General features: G+C 39.1%; 1 long non-coding RNA gene across 2 annotated transcripts; it reads left to right on the top strand.

The window, feature by feature from the left end:
• Window positions 1-11,749: 11,749 nt before the first annotated feature.
• Window positions 11,750-17,588, top strand: LOC118781538. Of its 2 annotated transcripts, XR_005005107.1 has the most exons (7): window positions 11,750-11,971; window positions 12,504-12,643; window positions 12,808-12,902; window positions 13,406-13,545; window positions 14,834-15,050; window positions 15,561-15,666; window positions 17,497-17,588. It is a non-coding gene; the product is annotated as an uncharacterized LOC118781538 (long non-coding RNA). The 2 variants fall into 2 exon arrangements; XR_005005106.1 differs by lacking the exon at window positions 17,497-17,588 and having other exon boundaries at window positions 15,561-15,783.
• Window positions 17,589-21,457: the final 3,869 nt, after the last annotated feature.

Raw genomic sequence — 21,457 nt, 5'->3', positions numbered from 1 at the left:
AGTCTGTTGCTGTTGCCGTTTCCTGCCCGTTTCCCGACTTCGTCTTCTGCCTTCCAACTTGGATCCGTCCGACACCTTTCGCCCTCCTGGTTCCCAACTCTGCCCGCCCCGACTTCCGATCCTGGATCTGCCCCCGGACTGCTTCCCCGTGTTTTTGAACCCTGCCTGTCCCTGTACTACGAACTGCCTGCTGATTGAAATTAAACGCTTGGTTCCGTTTACCCGGTGGTCCGCGTTTGTGTCCCGATCTCCGATCCTGACAGCATATGCGAAAACACTTCACTAGTGAAACTCTCCACAAAGTAACCGTTTAGTGTATCAGCAATAGCTTTGTTATCATAAACCATAATCCCATCTTTATTTTTTATACCTTATACCTTTTATACCTATATCTTATTTCATCCTTAACTATCCTTTTTTGACCATAATATTGAAAAAAACATTGAGTTGCTCTTTGTATCTAGTGCAATCTGTCTTTCAAAACACCTTTTAGCTCCCCTTATTTTTTTCTTAACTTGAGCTCGCATATTACTGTATTCAATTTTATTACTATCTGAGCTCTTCAACTTGTATTTTCTAAATAATTTCCTTTTTTGTTTCAAACTGTTCCGTAGCGACTTATTCATCCACTGTGGATGCTTCTTTTTCAGCTTCCCTTTTCTCACTTACGGAATGAATTTACGCTGTACATCCAGAATAATCGTTTTAAATATACACCACATTTCTTTCACAGTTTTACCACCTAGAAGAGGTAGCCAGTTTATATTCTTTGTATAATCACGCATCTTAATAAAGTCAGCTTGCCTACAGTTGAATACTCTAGCATTGGAGAATGCAGACTTAACTTGCCAAAAAACATCAAATGTAATTGAACTATGGTCACTTGTACCGAGTGGTTCCCCTACCTCAATACTGCCGATTCTATCAGGATTATTACACAGAAGCAGATCTAGGAATGTGTTCTCTCTCGTGGGTTGAGTAACAGACTGTATCAAAAAACAGTCTTTTACAACATCCAAAAACTCTTCCTCACATTTACCTTGACCTGACATAGCTTCCCAATTAATTGAAGGGTAATTGAAGTCCCCCATTACTATTGTCTCACCCTCCTGACATGCTAAAACCCTCCTGACATGCTAAAACATGCTAAAACATTTTAAACATGTCCTGCAATGACATATGAATACACGATGAATATATAAGTGGCTTTTATATTATTGTAATACATTGCTTATGAATCTGTTATAAATTGTAATTGTGCACTTAGTAAACTGTCACTGAATAAAAAAATTCAGGCATTGGATGAATGTGTATGTTTGAGTATGGCAGAGAAGCCTGGATGTTTTGGTATTGAGAGTAAAAGAAAGAGTATACAGAGAATAAAGGAAGACTTCTGTAAGGGGCTGACTGGCCCCACGCACTGCAGACAAACTAATGGCTGTGAGTTCAGAATTAATGCATGGTCAAGGTAAGTTTTTTTTTTTAAACACAGTTACGAATCTCTAGTAATAGGCAAAAAGAAAATAAAAGAGAAAACCATCTCTTTATACTATTTCTTATACTAAGAACTACATTGTGAATTACAGCCTTAATTAAATACTATACTATAAATGAATCCATTCTGCAATTAATTTTGATTAAGTCTCTATAAATATAAATATGTAAATATAAATAGTATAAATATGAGTGAGATACCGTGCCAAGCTTAAATACTCAGCTTTTCATGAACACAGCAGGTTGCAGACATTTCTTCCTAATTACATTAGTGAAAATGTTTTATTATCATTATTATTATTATTATTATTATTATTATTAAAGGTATCTTTAGACCCCAAAAGTGATTTTCATGTATACCAGCAGTAAAGAAAGTTTTGATCTATGACCTCTATAAGTCCTCATCCGTTGCCAGAGTGGATACTACCACCACTTTAGTGTCCAGTATTATCTATTTGCTTCTGGTGAACATCTTGCTGTTGCCACACTAATGCATGGATTCAAGCTGCCCATCACCACTTGTTATCTTTTAATATTCACGATCGCTACATTTCATATTACCAAATCCCATAGGCTTCATGCAATGTCAGTGAGGCCTTTTACTTGTTCATTAAATCTGACTGATTTCAGTTACAGTGGACTTCAGTTAACAATGGACAGTCTAACATAAGAAATTGCTGAGGATAAGAGCAGGTAATGTCACCCTATACAGGGTGCTATGTATGTGTACTGCATTATTTTAAGTAATTACTCAAAGTGAGACAAATCAATGTCAACTGTGATTTTAAAAGGTTGCACAGCAACACATAATCACCTATGGTGGCGCTTAGCAATTATGGAATAAGAAGGCTCTGCAGCAATATTTGATGACTTAAAGAAATTAGCATGATTAAGATCTAAGGTGCACAGAGATCGGTGTATGTCATTAAACATGGTGTCCTAACAGATTGGTTAAAATGTCTTGTTCTTGATGGATAGTAGGTGTGAATTAGTGCCCAAACTTTGGGCATCCACTGTTGAAATCAGTGACGACCAGTGAGATGCAGGTGGAGGCAGTGACATTCCTTTAATTCAAATCAAATATATTTGTTATATTTTTTGCTACAGGTTGTAACAAGTGCACTGTACAAATAGCATAGTGGGAATTTTAGAGTTTTCCAGAGGGAATCAGAAAACAGAAAAAACCCAGGCCAAATGGGCAAAACTGGAACATTACTCCCTGGCCCCAGGAAAAAGTAGGTGAGAGACTCTTGGAAATAGTAGAAATGCTAACATAAGGTTATATATAAAAGGCTTAAGTCAACAGAAACTCAGTAGTTCCATTCTCTGGGCAGTGAGGTGGACAGGGGATTACAAGGTGTCCTCAGGAAGGCTATGAGTGGGGGATTGTCCATCTGAGAGTAAACAGTGTAGTGATGGTTCAGTTATTTCATTTTTTGTGGCCTAGTAGATCAACAGGTGGTGCTGCTGCAGAAGCAATCTGAAGCTCCAGTAGGTGCTCGGAGCCCAGAGGGGATAAGGGAAAATCCATTATTAAGAAGCTGTACTTGGATGGAGAGAGGATCAACTGGATGAGTGAGAAAGTAGAGAAGGGTAGCCTGTGCATAGTAAAGAAAGCTGTTCTTGTGATTAACGGGCAGGAGTGAGGTTGCCTGACGCTGCTCTACAGTGTACTTATTTCAAGACATATGCTAGTTGCATGTTGTAAGTGCATTTGTGTTGTAATGTTGTTTTTTGTCCTTTCCAGGAATTACAGATGGTAATTCGCTTCTGACTTAACGCTGGCACAGTTGATGAACCGTGCATTGCCCCTGTCTCAATAACCATGTAAATAAATAAGACAGAATTCATTCCTGGCCTTCTCTTTACCAGGTAGAACATGAGAAAGCAGACCCATCTAGAAAGTGTTTTGTCACACAATTGTTTTGTCTATTTCAGTGACTGCAGAGCTCATAATGCTGTATAAATTTTAAAAAGAAACACTTCCATGGTTTATTTAATCAAAGCTACAGAAAACATGCATTGTGAATAAATTTAAGAGTAGTATTTCTGATGCATGGACAAATGTGCCAGTTTTCTTCCAGACTATTTCCTCAAACAGAGAGGGGAACAAAGGGCAATTTTGACAGCTGAATATTCCTAACGTATTCAAATAACAGTGTTACCGGACCCCAATTTACTGTGCAGTTATTTCCCTTGTTTTGTTATAAATGTACATACTGTATGGTTTTTTATTATGTCAATAATGTGCTGGTAGGGAAATGGCCTCCAGCCAGCCAGTCAGTCCTCTGTGTAAATGGCCTTTTAATTAATTTAATTTGTGCACAATTCACAAATGGAATATTCACTTATAAAGTAGCAAATACCATTAATACATCTATTGGACTAAATAATTACAGGCCAATGATACTCATAAAACAAGATTTTTGTCATGAATTCTGTAAAATTAATTACTACATTTTAGACCTGATGTTGTGGCTCAGGGATCCTCCTAACAGCTTGTGATACAAATAACTTATAAACCTGCCTACTTTACATACTCTAGAGATTCAGTAGGATTTTTTTCATCTTAATTGGGAAGTTATGTGTGTGGACTGGATGGTATTTTAAAACACGTATGACACACTAAATGAGTCCACTGTATAGACAAGCAGTGAATTTGAAATGAATCAGGCAAGGCGGCTTGTCATTGCCCACCTTCTGCTCCCACACAAACTGGGGCACTATGATCACATGCTGAGGAGCTTCTGGCAAGGGCTGCTCAACTGCTGGGGCAGGAAACATATTCGCTGCATGTGTCATGGTTTCTTGTGCCTGCTGGTGAGTTTTTTAAGATGGAAATGGAGAGTGGAGGAAAAGTATTTATTTACACTGAGTAAATATCCAAGAAATTTAAAAATAAAAAGGTCTGTCTATTCAAGTGTCTCTTCTCATAGTCAAACTGTATAGTGAGACGTGACCTGTAGAACATACATAAACAGTCTCATTGCATATGTTGACAATGTTTCAATTAAATGTTGCCATGATTTATGTTCCTTCTTAAATAGGTTTACATTAACTTAATTACAGCTCTGCAACAATAAAAAAACAAGATAGAGATGGGAGGCAGTGCATTAAAGAATGCATTCCTGTAATGCATACCACTAAGAACCTCCTGTTTTTGCAGGAGACATACTGTGTTTATCCTTCATACTTCACACTAAAACAATTTAGATTTCAGTTTGACATGGAAACACAACAGACACACAAAGAAAGAATAATGCAAGGACAAAGTTATTGCTGAGACTTATTATTCAGAATGGATCTTTATGGTAGAATCAGCTTGCATATTTGATTTGGGGCAGTGTCCCTGATATGCTGCCTTGAACCAGGGCCACCCTTGGCCTCCTGGTATCCCAGAATCCTCTTTTTCTTTTCAGTTGGCCTTAGTTTCCTGCCTTTGCTCTGTGACTCAACTGACTGTCTCCTGTCTCAATCAGCCAAACTTCTTCAGATGACTTCCAATCTGCATATATGATTTCATATGGTTTTTAATTGATTTCAATTCATAATTCTAGTTCTAGTACATTAATGTAATGACAGGCATTGGTAGAACAGTTGCCATTCATTCCATGTTAAGACATTTCTGAGAGAATGAACCAAATCTTTCTTGTTCAGGGGGTTGGGGATTCCCCTAGAGTGTTCTGTTACAACGTTTTACAAGAATGTGACGACTTTTGCATTGAACTTATTAGCAAGTACCTACATCTGCTGTCAATACACGTTCCCGAGCAATCTCTGAATGGCTTGTATTGACATCAGACCTTTAGTAGAGATTTTAGTAAAGATTTTAACTCACAGCCCGACCACTTTCAGTGATCAATGGACACTTGCATTGTCATCACAGTGTGTGCGCTCCTCAAACCTTTGAGGGTGTTGGTGATGAGCAGCTTCACCAAGGGCTACAATCCGGGTGCTAGTATTGATACAGAGTTCAGACAGAGAAATTCAGTGACTATGTCGAGGAAAGTCGACAGCGGCTGCCCAACCTACTCAACAGTGCTGTTAATGTAAAGAAGAAAAAAAAACTGAGGAAAAAGATTATGACGACTGAAATAATCAGGCCCAGGACGCAACTCAAATGGGATTCCTATGGTAGTGTAGATGAGGAATTCGATAGGCGACTGGTGGAGTGTCAGTGTTGTAAATATTTACAGAATATGTACAGAGAGGGTAGTTTGAAATAATCAATGAAGCTAAGATGGTAAGTGTTTTATAATAACTGCTCAGGAGCATAAATACTGTTGTTAAATGAAAACTGTACATCACAAATCATAATTTCACATGTACTATGAAATAGTAATGAAAACAATACAACGTTTTGTTGGCGTTATGTAACGACACTGCGTGCAATCAATTTGTTTTTGTTTTGATTTTGGTCATCAATGCCCACAGCGTTAGTTGATTGAAGATTATGCAATACAGTGGAGTACAGAATTATGATATACAGTAAAAACAGGAACTGAAATCATTACAAAGTACTAGGGAATAATCACAGTTTTTTCCCCTATTTACTTTCAACCTACTTACCCCCCAATTTTTCAAATGTGCAATCATCCACTAGACTCATCTCAGCACTACATCCTCTATATTTGTACAGGAGTGCTGGGTGCAATGAAGACAATTCTCCAATACAGACCTACCAGCAAAGACTTGCACCAGAAAAGAGAATATCACAAAGGCACATTTCCTTCATGCTGATGAGTGACTCACATGCATCTGACAAGTTGCAGGATTCTGCAAGAGTGGGACAAGGGGACTCCAGAATTAAAAGCTTACACTACACCAGTGAAGTCAGACCACTTGTGTTCCTCTAGTGCTGACTCCAGGTCATTGCCAGCAAATGACATAGCTCAGACTTGAACTAAGGTATGAACTTTAGGACTCAGCCTGCACTCGGAATGAACAACTCAGTGGGCTGAGCCAGTCAGGAGCAAATTTTAACTTTTATAACACTTGTGAGTCTGACTGGTTCTTAATCTTGAAATCTTACAAGTAATGGAGTTAAGTGGTCCAGTGGTGTGAATTCAAGGTACAAGGTGTTACAGCCCTGTCTAGGGTCAGACCGTAACAGGGATAAAAGGGGAGACCAAAGGCCAATAATGAATTTACTCTACAGTGGTCACATATCAGTGGTAAAGTGTTGTGACCTGTATCATTTAGGACCCAGTGCCAATGTGGATATACAGTATGAACTTTGTTTGAGTCACTGTGAGAGTCAAAATTGCACAGGAGCTTATTTATAAATCCATCTCTTTATTACTGTGTTTCATGCCATGTCATGTTTGTCATGGCTGACCAGTTAGAGAAGGTTTGCAAATCGACACAGCATGGGATATTATTCTTATTTATTGACAAACACTACTAAAACTGAAGTAATCACCACACTGTTACATCAACAGTGTTGCAGTGTGGCAATTCATATTAAACAGTGTATGTATTCTGTGGTCAGCATGTGTAAATACAGCAAGCAAGTTTGTTGATGAGTGCTCCATTTGGCTAATGAATATCAAACTGTATCCATAAGCCAGCAATGCTAACAAGCCAGATTCTCCAATCAGACAATGTAGTGTTGAGGAGTTGTGTCAGAGATTGCAGTTCTCTTTTTGAAAATTAATTGTCTACTCCGGTGACATTATTGTAACTGCTAACTGATATCTGATACCTGACACCTGACAAGGGCACCTGCTTGAATGGGTACGATAGCTGTTAAACAATTCAAGTCATTAAGTCAAAATAATGTGAACAAATACTTAGCTAAAATAACAAGCTGCCATGACTGACAAGCTGTTCTGTAAACTTACATGAATGTCTTAAGTTAATGAATTTACATTAAGTAGCCCAAATACATTTGTATTTACACTGTTTCACCTCCATAGGGATCACAGGGTTCCTAAATAGTAATTACTTTATGCATACACATTGTGATTGTTTCTCAAGTATAATTTTACAAACCACAAACTGGTTTAACAGTTGTAAGGACTGTATAACTATGTGTATGTACACAAGTAGGACCAGCATATCCACTGAAAAAAGACACTTTGTTTTGTTAAGTGTAACATTCAGAATTAGTTTTGTGAGATGTTCTTATTTGTTCTGAAACTGAACCCGATCTAATCAGTATGAGACACTTTCTTAAGATGACTGTGTTCTAGAACTCTGCCTCATTGATAGTAGCTTTAATGAGATAAATGTATTCTTGAACTCTGCATCAGTGAGATAGGCTTTGATAAGGTCAATATGTTCTAGAACTGAATCAGGGATAGAAGCTTTCATAGGCTGAGTGAGTTCTACGACTCTCCATCAAGGAATTTGTATGTGTTGTGGGACTGCATCAGTGTGGCAGCATCATGTAGAATTCTATAACATATCTGACCATAAATACATTTCTGCTGAGGAGAACAGTGTAATTGTGGATTTGATTCCTAGCTGCATATTCTCACCGAGGAACAAGGCCTGATTCTCAATGTGGAAAGAGAAAGCTGTCAGAAGCAGTCAGCTGCCAAAGCCTCATATGCTGTGTTGTGGTTTGAACAGCCACACCTTTCTGCAGGGAAAATAAAGCAACACATTTTGTTTCAGCCTCTCTACACACATTTATCTTGCTTTTGTTTCTGTTTCCTTTAAAATTATGTAGATGAGGAAAACATCTGTTGTACTACAGTTGAAAGAATGTCAGCATGATTGTATTGGTTACAAGAAAAAAAATGTTTGTCTGAGGGATTAGCTGTAATGAAGGCTTTCCTTCAGCTGATGGCTACAAAAAATGATGTGTTGGCATGGGACAGCATGACATTTGCTTTGGCACCACAATTTTTGTGGATTAAACTATGCCACAGTGAAAAGGGAAACTGTAAGGAGGAGAAATAAAAATGCTGCAGCATATCAATGCATTAATCTAGATTAGATTCTTTTGTTGTTTTGCTTGTAACACTCAAGGTCCAACTTGCTACTTGCACAGTATGCTTGAATATAGGTATAAGTTGTTTGATACAAGACTATACGTAAGTATGTAGGTGTCAATATCTTGTAATAGGTTTTTTCTGAGGTAGGCTTGATTATTATTATTATTAGTAGTAGTAGTAGCAGTAGTAGTATGGGTGCTATAGTAGTAGCAGGCAAGCATGGGATGCTAAATGCAGTAGGGCTTTGAAGGACAAGCTGACTGGACATTGAAGGAGACCTTAAAGCAGACCAGCAGCTCCAGTTTTTCACTCACAAACAATCACTAACAGTAATAAACAAATCTCCTCTTAATTAATTGTGATGACCAGGGGATTACAGTAATACACTCCAGCATTACAGTTTTTTACAATCGCTAACTGTCAGGAATGCGGCTTCTTAGCCAGGTTTGTTTTTGTTTCCCCAGTCCATGTGCTTTTGTTTTTCCCTGTGTTCCTGCCCTGCCCTGCTCTCCGCCTACTTGATTACCTGACCGTCCCCACCTGCCTACCTGCACACCTGCATCCCATCTCCTCATTAGCCTTGCCCTATATATTCCCCGTTTGTTTCATGTCTCCTTGCTAGTTTGTCTCAGCCCAGGTAAAATTAAAGTATATTTTATTATACTAAAAATGTACTTTAATACAGCAAGTACATTTCTAGCACATTATTTTGCGTGCTAAATATAACTGCAAGAAAATATATATTACAAAGGTACTAATTACATTTCTACCTCAGTAGTACTTCAGTGTACTTAATATAAGTACACTAATTAGCACTAATACTTACATTGATATTTAGTGTATCCAGATAAAGTATACTACCCTCAAAATATACAGAAATGTGTTATTAGTGCACTACTTAATGGTGTGCTTTGAATGCTTTAAATACAAGTTCGATTTTAGTGGATTTTCATATATGATTATCAAGTGTACGTAATGGCCTGCTTTTAAGAAATTTACTTTTGTCACACTTTCAAAATATGTTTTCAAGACATTGTTAGCGTAGCAGTTTTGAAGTGCACTTAAAATAAGTGTATTAATAATTAAAATGCAAATTTTAATAACAAAGTTTATTAAAGTATACTGTAAGTATACTAAAAGTTGGATAGTTTAGTTTATTTTTGATATACTGTCAAGAAGTACACTTAGAAAATAGTTTACTTATTAAACAATTTATACTCTTAAGTATACTACCAAATAGAAAAAAAATAGTATACATTTATACTGGAGTAGGATGTAAGATTGCTTCCATTATACAACCAAAACAGTTGAAATACTTGTACAGTAGAAGTACGTTTTTGAGATTCATCTTGTATATACTAAGTATTCATGCCAAGGAAATTCTATTATGCACTGCATACTGAAGCTTTTTTGCTACTGAAGCTTTATACCTGTATACCCTTATTACTGCCAAAACATTAGGAAGCTGTATATTCTTATACTATTAAAGAATTATCAATTGGAGTATTAATGGAAATGTCTATAAATCAGTCCAGCTACAGCACTCACTGTATGTATTGTGTGTACGGAACATACAGAAAAGTCAGATGAAACATTCAGTAGGCCTATTGATTGTATTTTTTTATTGCTCCACATTTTGTCAAAAGTAATAGGACTGAAAGCCCCAGACAGACAGGAAATGAATATATTTTTAAACATGTTTTACAAATGCAACAGAAGAGAAAAACAACTGCTGCTGGACCTTTATATCCCATTCATATGGATTTGGCAGTGGGACAATGTAGGTTTTTCCACATACACTGACAGACACACATTTCATTTTGATCATATCAGAGCAGACTGCATTTTTTCCCTTTCTTTCTCACTTCGTGTATGAAACTACTTATGTTTATGTCAGGAGTGACACTATGCCCAGGTAGTTCGCCCTCCTAGGGATCCGCCCGCCACAAGAATGCCAGGACAAGGTGAGTAGGAGCAACTCTTTATTCTTTTAAAAAAAAAACACAAAATTTAAGGCAATTCATAAAATCTGAGACGCCGCTATCCCTCTCCCAGCGAAGCCCTTCCCCCTATCCTTCTATCCACCCCTGTCTGCCCTCCCCGGCTACAAACAGGCGGGAACGCTACCCAGCCGCTCACACCAAAAGAAGAAAAGAAAAAGAAAAAACAGAATCCCCACACACACACTTAGCCTCACTGCACACACCCGTGATCTGGCGTCCCCGCCCACTTGGACGCCGGGAGAGAGAAGACTACTCAATCTCACTGCCGAGGGGGAAGTGCTGCCGCTGTGGGGGAGGCTCCTCACACGCACGCACACCACACAAGACGTACAAAAATGAAACGAAAATATAAGGGGGGACGTAGCTCAGCCCGCGCCACACTGCCGGGCTTCGCCTACGTCCCAAAAAAACAAAAAAAGAAATTAAATAAACTCCAGACAAGGCCCCCGCGTCACTCCTGCGGGGGCTGGCGGCTCCGGCGGCGACCCACGTCTTCTCCCCGGTAGTAACTCCGCCGGCTCCGCGGGATCGCACTGAGGGAGACACAGAACAGCAGCCGGTCAGCCCTCCCTCTCCACCCCGTGCTGGTGACCCACGCACTCTCTCAAGGTTCCGCGGTGCCACCTCCCTTCCAGCTAGGGGATCACCTCCCCAGCACGCGCTTCCACGGGGTGGGGGCTCCCTTCGGCCCCGGCTGCGTCCGGAACCAAGCGTTGTTTTCCCCGCTCCCTCAGGGATTCACCGCTAGAGCCCCTTCGGTCGCCGCTCTTCTGAAGCCGCCTAAAACACACAAACACACTCGCGCATCTGGCTCCACGCTAAAATTCCGTGTGATAACCTCCGTTAGCGTCTCTGGCGTGTTACTCCCACTCACCTGCCTAAATAGTCCCAGCGAAAATTACACACAGACAGGCAACAGGTGCGGAGCACACACCAGGCAGCGAACACCGTCAATTACCAATTATTCCATCCCGAGCCCCCTCGCTCTCCCAGGGAGTGCAGCGCGGTCATGTCGGGAGGAACTCCTGACATTTACTTGTACATCTTGACATAGTGGCCTGCTAGATTTCACAAATTCCTCAACCAGCACACAGCAGTGCTTCATTCAACCACAGATTACACGGTTTTCATGTAAGCACATACGCTTGAAAATGACTAAATCAACTATCAAGTCTATTGTATCATCCACCAGTAATACGGTCTAGTACCACGAGAAAGTTATTCTTCTTTTCTGCGTGCGTGAGTAACGGAAGTGACGTTGCTAATCATCTCAAATTTTTCCCCTCCAACCGTTGTCTTTGGGAGTTTTTCAATCTATGGTTCTTGCTTTGTATTTCTTTTAAGATAAGTCTGTGGAAGTTGGAAGAACTGATGAAGATCAGCAATGCATCTCCTGTAAAGAAATAACTTAATCTCCATAATTAGAAGGGGACGACGGGTGGGTGCAAGCAAGATGGCGCAGCGCGGGTAGAACAAAAGTTAACGCATCTAACGCTGCAGAACATCCCGCCAAGATTCTTACGATAAGCGGTGAGTTTATTTTTTAGCTGATGATGACGGAAAGTTGGAGACAAAAACTCGATCAACCAGTTCCTTTTAATTATTTTGACGACGTAACGGACCTATCTAGAAAGCTAGATAACGTTTGAGCTATATAGGTTTATATCTATCTATATAGCCTAGATATATAGGTTTAAACTCCAGCTTTTAGTTCTTCGTAAACTCGAACGTAGTGCCGATTTACGTTCGAACTTAAGCTCTGCTGGTGCAGCCGGCTGCAGCTATGTATACTGCAATTGACCCACATGTTCCACAGATGTTCTAATGTTAAAAGAATGCTGTCTGTATAAGTTCTGTCAACATAACGTTAACTACAGCTAACCCTATGGTAACTATTGTTATAACGGTAGTCTCTGGTACAACGTTAATTTGCCAGCTAACTAATGTATATCGCCAAGTAGTAACGTTAGCTATAATGCCTGTATGCCATTTTTGTGCGTGTGCCTTATTTTCAAGATGTTTTTAGTTTACCTTGTTAACTAACGTTATTTTTATTTAACAGACGACTACAACGAGCTCTATTAGAAACGGGATCAGTTCATCAAAGGAGAAGACATTTGGACTTATTGACCCAAAAGGAAGGTAAAACCCAAGAAGATGTTTGATGGAGAATAAGAAGACTGACCAGCAAAAGTCAAAAAGGTATATTTCAAAAGGGATCAATCTACCAGCGACATAACATTTGAATGTGTTAAATAAATCAGTACTAGTCTAATTGTTAGCCATTTACCAATTAAATCCAGTGGTTTTATTAGTTAAAATATTTATTAACAATAATGTAATTATTTTATTCTGTTTTTAAACAGCAAAAAGGAACGCTGCCATGAGAAGGAGGCAGCAAACAAAATGATAGAAAGCTTAAGAGTTGATGGTTAAAAGGAAGCACACTTCTGATCATCAAGTAAGCATTACCATGTTATTACCTTTTTGAAATTTGAATTTTAGGTAGCAAAAATGCAATTGTAAATCTGCTCACTGAGTTATATGGATAGATTGTATGCTGGCTACATGATGAATAGTTTAGTGGAGTTGCTTGGTGTGTGAGCTTAGTTGAAACTACTACAGTACTGTACATTTGTGTTGTAGTCTTACAGTTACTCTGAATCAGAGGAAGAGGAGGACTCAAGAAGGAAGCTAGGGGGTAAAAGGGCTTAGAGAGGAAAATAAAAGGCTGAAGGAAGGCGTTGTCAGGAAATCCTCCATGCCCTCAAAGATAATTTCTCTAGGAAAGAAACATTTCATGATGTAGAACTGCAGTGTGCCCAAACATATTACAGTTGTGAGCCTTCATGCCCTTATTGTTAAAATCATAAGGCTGCTTCTCATTGTAAATGTGATTGTCTAGCTCATTGCATGGTAAATATAATTTGTCTCTTTCTTTTTCACCTTTATTTCTTAATAAAGACTTTCCATCAATTGTGAGTTCTTTGAAAGCCATGCTGGAGCGAAGTCCATCGTCATGGTCCACCTCACCCTACAGTGCATCAGATAATCCTTCTCCATCTCCATCTTTGAGCATTGTGCCAGGGAAACTTAAAGACCAGGTATGTTTCTAATACACAGAATGCTGTGGTATCAACTAAAAGCTGCTATAGCAGATAAGCATACCCTGTATGAAGGGTGGTACTGTAGGCTATTGTAAGGAAAAACAAGGCGCAGTTCCGATCTTCGCAGAAAAGACTTCTTTATTTACAGGAACGGCAGTTGTCAGAAATTCGTGAAAACGCACTCTGGGTTCAGCGGAGTCAATCTGACCCCGAGCACTTAGTGAAAGCATTCTTTATACTGATACAGAGCTTTGATCAGTATAGACAATAATCAAATAACTATCAATAAGGGTGGGAATACATGTGGTGAAATACTGGGAGTTTGGTAATGAGATTATTTCGTCTTTGATCAGGATAGACAATAGAGTACTGGTGGTGAAATACCGGAGGTCTGGTAATTAGATTGTCTTCCCTAGCAAGAACACTTCTCAATCACCCATCGCTGGTTCCTTTAGAAGTGTCAATTGTCGCAGCAGCTAGCTGCCGCCAAAGTGATAGTTGAAGTCTATGAGTAGGACTGTGGTTACAATAAGGCCATCTTAGACAAATGAATACAGGTATTAGCATACCTTAAGTGAGAGGATCTGTGCTATCTTATGCTGCACTGAGTGAGCTGGTTTAGAGATCTAGACCAAAATCTTACACTATATAAATGCAATGTGTTTATTACTGTCATTGAAGTTGTTTTATGATGCAGTATATGTTACTTAGATTAGTCCATCACATGTTTAATGAATTAGAGACTTTAAACTTTTCCTGAGCATATTTTAAAGGACAACATCGACAGTTTGGCAAATAACACAAATATCTTACTTGTTTTGACATGTAATAAATGCATTTATGCATCTTTATAGTGAATCATGTCGTCCTGAAGAACATACCAGCGCTGAATTCCTCCCCAGCAGTTTGTAATGGCAGCTGTGGCTCTGAGTTGAACAGCCTCTAAAGTGTTGCAATTGCAAACCTCCAGTGCTGTGACACATGCCTTCGGATTTTTAATGTATATCTGTGACCCAATAATTGTTTGAGGCATGTGTTGCTGCACTGGAGGTTTGCAGTTATTTTTAAAAAGGGTATTTCTTACCGTTTGGAGACTGTTCCACTCAGCACCATAGCTGGCATTATGAACTGCTGGGGGGGGGGGAATTCAGTGCTAGTAAGTTCTTCAGGACGACACAATTCTGTACGAAGGTACATAAATGCATTTATTGCATACCAAAATGACTGAAATATTTGTGTTATGTGCCAAAATGTTAATGTTGTTCTTTGAATTAACATTTTTCAGGTACCTCTGATGCCAGGATCTGCAGTTTGTGTATCTGCTCGCCAACTGAAGTGTCTAAAGAGCCTGAACCCTTCTGTCTACACTGGAGATCTTGCTGTCCTGGTGTTTGGAAGGGAAACCTTGGCTACATCCAGTCTGACTGGCCAAGAATATGGAGCACACAAAGACCTTGAATCCAAACCAGCCTTGGACCCTGAGAAGATTGATGCCATAATCGGTGCGTAGGATCCATTACTTAGACTTTAAATTACAAAATAAGTAAGAGTTCTGTCTACTATTTTATACTATGTTAAAGGCACTGTGTGTAGAATTTCTTGTTAGTATTTTGTTAATTATTTCGCTGTTCAATGAGTAGTGATGGTGCGTTATGATTTCAGGAAACAAATGAGAACATTCCTTCTGCTAGAGTGCCTCTAGAATAGCTTCTATTAGCTATTTTCAGTCTGAAGGCAAAATCCTTGAAATCCTCTTCTCTGATATCCTTCTTTATTCAGAGTCTGTTGTTGTCTTGCCCAGCTCACTAACGTGCAAAAATCAAAACATCAATATTGTTTGTGCAATTGATAAGGGATTCATTGGAAGCATATTTGAAACTGGAGATATTTCATGTTTTTTGACACGGTGTTGTGGACAGCTTCAAAATCCCACAAGATACACACAGGACCTTTATGAATAGTGAATAGTGCTTATGGTATTTTAAATGACAGTATGCCTTTTTTTATTACAGGGCATGCTATGGAGAAATTCAAAGAAGTAACAGTGCAAGATGTTTGGAGGATCATACGCAAGAAGTGCAACGACGAATGCTTCAAACAAGTGAAGGCAGAAAAGATGTGAGCCTGCATTTCATTTACAATTAAAAAAAAGGGGAAGCATATTTTTACTTAGAATAACCATGACCCTTGTTCATTTTAACATAATACAAAATACCTTTTTTTTTTAAATATACAACCAGCATTCTTACTTATTTTGTAATTTAAATTCCATCCTACACACAGATTATGGCATCAATATTTTCAGCGTTCAAAGCTGGTTCAAGAGCTTATGCTGTTGTTTAGCCCCTTTCGGACTAAAACTAGATGGCTAGATTGCATGTCAGTTTGACAATATTGCTTTAAAGATTAATTGGTGTGCAACTGTTTCACTAAACAATAAATGTGTCTCACATTTTGTGTCTTGCATCTCAAATTGTTTTTTGGTAATTTGAGTTTCTACCAGTAAGGGTATACAATTAAATTCATAAGTAATTCCTTTATTTTAAAGATGTCAAGTACACTTGAAGAAAGTAGTATATTTCTTGTAAAGTTTAAAGTGGAATTCATACCAGACACATGACCCTTAGTGTTAAAGTATTGTTTAAGTAAACGGTTAACATCCACTTTACTTCACCCTATGTATTCATTTGGCAGACGCTTTTATCCAAAGCGACTTACATAGGTACTGTTCTTTACAATGTTATCCATTTATACAGCTGGATATTTACTGAGGCAACTGTGGGTTAAGTACCTTGCCCAAGGGTACAGCAGCAGTGTCCCAGTGTCCCAATGCATTATCCACACATTTTGATTGAATTATAAATATATTTCCTATATATTATAAGTGTATTAAAAGTAATCTGAAAGGTGAATTCAAATATACTCCAAGTTGAAACGAAGTACATTTTTAAAAAGTACAGAAAGATGTACTTAAGTATATTTAAGTGCATCATAATGGTGTCTCAAAATAGTACAGTCAAGTACACTTAGTTGTATTTAAGTATATCTTTAGTAGCACTAATGATATATCATTAGCATACTAAGTACATAACTAGTACACTTGAAAATAGCACACTTTAGTACATTAATCATGAGTTCATGGAAGTATACTAAGTATACTTAAATTAAGTATACTTCAGTGTACTTTTTTTTCTCCTGGGAGTTCATCTGTGTCGCTACAAGCCGTTTTTCCTGTTCTACCTGCCTGTTTTGCTGATCTTTTGCCTGTTTTTTTTTTTACCACGTTTTTGGATCTGATTTTTGGTATTGTTTGCTGTGCTTTCCTGGTTTTCTGACATCGCCTGTTTCGACCAAGTTTTTTGGATTCCCGTTTTGGCTTAATAAACATGCTTTGTTCACCCTGTCTCGCTGTCTGCGCCTGAGTCCCTGCCTGAACCCTGACACTAACATCCTTTTGTCCAATCTGTAATCACATTTTCAAAACTAAACACAATTAGCACGAGGTCTGTCTGTTGTGGACCATACCATTAAAAAAATTCATGTTGTCTTCACAGGATATGCAGTCAATTAAAACGTTTCTAAAATGCTTAAATTTTCTTTACATACAAGCTTACCCAATACCAAAATTATGGATCTTTCTTGCCTTGTTTACAAATGCTTGCACACTAAATGCCAGAAATGAAAATCTAATGTTCAAAACCTTAAATATAGTATAAAGCCTCTACTTTTGCAACAACAGCAGCTCAATAGCAATATTGAAACAGCTGATTAGCATTTTTGAATGAACAGATCATTGAAACATTGAGAAATACCTGATTTAAGTTGTGTAAAATAGACCAACCACAGCTGTTTCCAGTCTCAATCGGAGACATAGGCAGGTGTTGAAGTTCATTCAATTACATGGACATATACAGTAAAAAGGGGACTTTTTGGATTGTTTTTGTTCAGTGTGGATACAGAACAACAGAGGAGCAGAGAGAGAAAAAACTAATGTCTGGACAAGGGAGAGGAATAGTTGGACGAGGGAGAGGAAGAGGACCAAGGAGAGGAGTAGCTGGACCAGGCAGAAGAGTAGCTGGACCAGGGAGAGGAGTAGCTGGACCAGGCAGAGGAGTAGTTGGACCAGGACAAGGGAGAAGGATAGGTAGGGGGTGAGGAGTAAGAATGCGTGCATCACATGATCAAATGTCCCTCCTGGATGCAATGGATGCCGAGTGCAGAGACATCTCAGCTGAAGACTGCCAGGGGTGGATAAGGCATGCCAAGTGTTTCTATCCAAGGTGCATAGCGAGAGACGACATAAGATCATGCACCCAAATGCTGAAGATCAGATCTTTTTACTGTATTTGTGTATTTAATTTTTACACATTTGGAACCACAGGTCATGTATGTTGGATTTTTTGTTGATAACTGGCAGCAATTTCATGTTGCTAATAAAGCTTTTACTGCAGCAATTCTGTCACATACTATTTTTTTATACTGTACATTCTATAAAGTAAAGATGACTCATCCACTTTTACATAGTATGTTGCCAAAAATGCACACATTCGACACTACCAAAAAATGTAGAATGGTTTACAGTAAAAGGAAAGTGAATTATAAAAAACAATGGATTTCATATTGTCTGTTGTATGCAGGTAGAACTGAAACATGAAAAGTAATGCAGTTTATAATGCCATCAACTGTTAGTATTGTGCTATGATTGACTATATGTTCCTCTTGGATAGAAAACATGTGCTAGTGTTTTGAAAGAATGATTTGATATTGAGACGGGTTTACCGTGTTTTGATAGAGTTAGTGTATGTAGAGAAAGTTTTTTGCATTTTGAAATATAGAGTTGGCATTTAATGAACAAAATGTGGTTTTGAGCAGAAAATTAACTATTTGGCTAATTGTGTAATGTAGGTGTGCTGCTGTGTTAAGAGTTTAGAAAAGGTATCTTAAGTATAGGTACGCCTGTTAGCAACTGTAAAAAACTGTAACTGCAATAGGGGAGGAAGGGGTCATTGTGTCATACACATCAGAGTGCAGGGGAAAGAGGAAAGGCTAGTTAGTGTGTTTGATCGAGAAAATCTCAGCAACCCTCCTACTAAAGAGTGAATGGGAATTGAAATCAATTCATGTGGAGCACACAGGAAACTGCTTTGAGGTGATGTCTGATGAGGATTTGGTAGGGTCTGTTTCTGTAGTATGTACTAATGTGCATGTGTGCTTGTGCATGCATGCATGCACCCATGTATGCATTCCCTGACCTCTCTCTGATGTAGTCCGTCTTTTAAGGCTACATTCTAGGAACATCCCCAGTCTCTATCTATGTACATTTGTTCTCACATAAAAATGATAGGCAGTGGGCAACCACTTATTGTTAGTGGGAGGTTCATCATATTCATATTCATCAGGTTCCCCATGTTGTTGTTTCCTGTAAACAAAAACCTCACCAGGACAGTAACCATAGCAATGTCCTGTCAACAAGGGTTTCCCCAGATACAGCCCAGCCAGCTAAGAACTGACCACAGTTGGGGCAGCAGCAGTGTGGTAAATCAGGAGGTTTCTGGTTCAATTCCCACATGGGGACGATGTTGTTTCCTTCAGCCATAAATGCCCACCTGTGAAAAAGTGACCGACATTTTTTACATCTATGTCAGTGCCCCCCACACAAGGGTGTCGACTTAACCAAACAAACAAATACACATCAAAGTCAACTTTATTGTCAATTCTCCAATATGTACAGGACATACAGAGGATTGAAATTGTGTTTCTCTCAGGCCCATGGTAACAATACAACAGTTAGACGTAACACAGTGACACTGTGAGACAAGAACAAGAATTTTCACAGATATACAATAAACACAAATGGCTCAATAAGACAGACATAAATAAAAATGTGTGACATTTGTGACAGAAGCAAGCTACAAATATTTACAACAAGGGCATCAAGGCACATAGTAGGTTTAAAAATATAAATATAAATTCCACAGGATGGTGTAAGAAAGGGCAGAGTGGTCCTGGGTGTGCTTTTGTCATTCATCACAAAGCCCATGGCAGAGATAACCATGTAAAACCTTGACTTTGTCCCTTAAAAAGCACAGTGTTAATGTCATTTATGTGTCATTTAGCAGTTAACCCAAAGGCTCGATTTTTGTTATGAGTGGAATGTCTTCTGAGAGGATTCAAAAATAAGAGTTCCTCTTTGACCGTGCAATCACAGAGCAGTCACGTTTACGACAAGAGAGCAAGGCTGTCCGGAACTCTCAGGATGGATGGGGCTGTCACATGGCATCAATGACATACCGATTTCAGCCATTTGTGGTGTTTTGCTGTGGATGGTCTTTTGATTGGTTAGCAGGAGCCATTTATTGACAGTATGTGCTGGCTCCATCCATTATGGGTGTTCTGTCCCTACTAACGCGTGGTGTCTAGCTTGCTAGCTCAGCAGACAGATAACAGATTCCCAAGAAAAGGTCTGATGCAGAGTTCCGTTTAAAGCTTTTACTTAAGAGGTTCTGTGAAACTAAACCATACAAATAAAATACATGTCAATTGTGTTCAAGAGTTCAAAATAAACCAATACATTCGCTATTTGTATGAAACAAACTGAACATGTATCAATGCGTTTAGCTTCAAGCTAACTTACATTATAATTTCCATAGGCATGCTAACGGCTAGCATACGTGAATTAACTAAAGATTTAGAGCAGACTTTCGCTATTATTGTTTTACATCGACTGTGCGTGGTAAACAATTATGAGACAACTGAACCTAAAATACTTACAGGCAAACGTTTTTATGACCAGACAGCAAAGAGAGGAGAAAAACATATCTGTCTAACACACGGTGTCTTCCGAACTGCCTACAGCAACACTATAGGGACAACTTAAAAGTGAAAGCGTTACTGCAAATCAATTTTAACCAACAAATTTCCCGCTACTACAACATATTGGCAACTAGGCAACACACTCCCCACCTGGTATAATGTATTATAACACTATGTCCCTTTCATAAGTAAAACAACTTCAGAGACAGGTCTAGAGTACACCTTCTGAGTACCCTGCCTGACCACCTTCACATCCACTTTGCAAACTTTTTTGTCTTGACTGGGAATGGCATTCACCACCACTCCAAAAGGCCATTCATTTCTCTTGACTTGTGCAATGACACTAGATATTCTTGACGCCAGCATTTCCAGAACGAGTCGGCCAGAGTCTGGACCTGCTTCCATTGCTTGCTGTAGAGGTCTTTGAGGTCGCACCCTCCTGAGGGCAGTGACACTGTCTCAACTTTCTGCGAAGCATAGCAGGTGTGAGAACAGTAGGCATGTCTGGATGAGATGACACAGGAACCAGAGGTCTAGCATTCATGATGGCCATGACTTCAGACATGAGCCTGACCAGAACCTCATGAGACAGATGGGAGATGTTTGTCTTTAGTAACAGTGCATCCAATATCCTACGGGCAACGCCTATCATCCACTCCCACACTCCACCCATATGTGAGGAGTGGGGAGGGTTGAATGTCCAGGTGCTGTCTTGGTTTTGAAGGTAAGTTGTCAGTTCAGGATCCCTAGATTTTATCTTAAGTTCCCTGCATGCCCTGATGAAATTTGTTCCCCGGTCAGAACGGAAGAGGCGGACAGGTCCATGAACAGCTGTGAATCTTCTTAATGTATTCACTAAGCTTGAGGATGACAGAGACTCAAGCACTTCAATATGCACCGCTCTTGTGACCAAGCAAGTGAAGATGACAGCCCAGTGTTTATTCTCAGCAGTGCCTCCTCGGGTTTGTCGTGAGCTGATGATCCATAGACCAAACACATCAACACCTGCATTTGTGAATGAAAATCCTGGGTCCGTGGTAATGTCTCATTAGCAAGGTAGTTATGTGATGTTTTTTGGGGACAATTATGGGGTGTT

Source organism: Megalops cyprinoides, chromosome 8 (assembly GCF_013368585.1).
Source record: "Megalops cyprinoides isolate fMegCyp1 chromosome 8, fMegCyp1.pri, whole genome shotgun sequence".
NCBI classification, from domain to species: Eukaryota; Metazoa; Chordata; class Actinopteri; order Elopiformes; family Megalopidae; genus Megalops; species Megalops cyprinoides.
The sequence above is the reverse complement of the archived record's forward strand: the minus strand, read 5'-3'. Positions and strand labels throughout refer to the sequence as shown.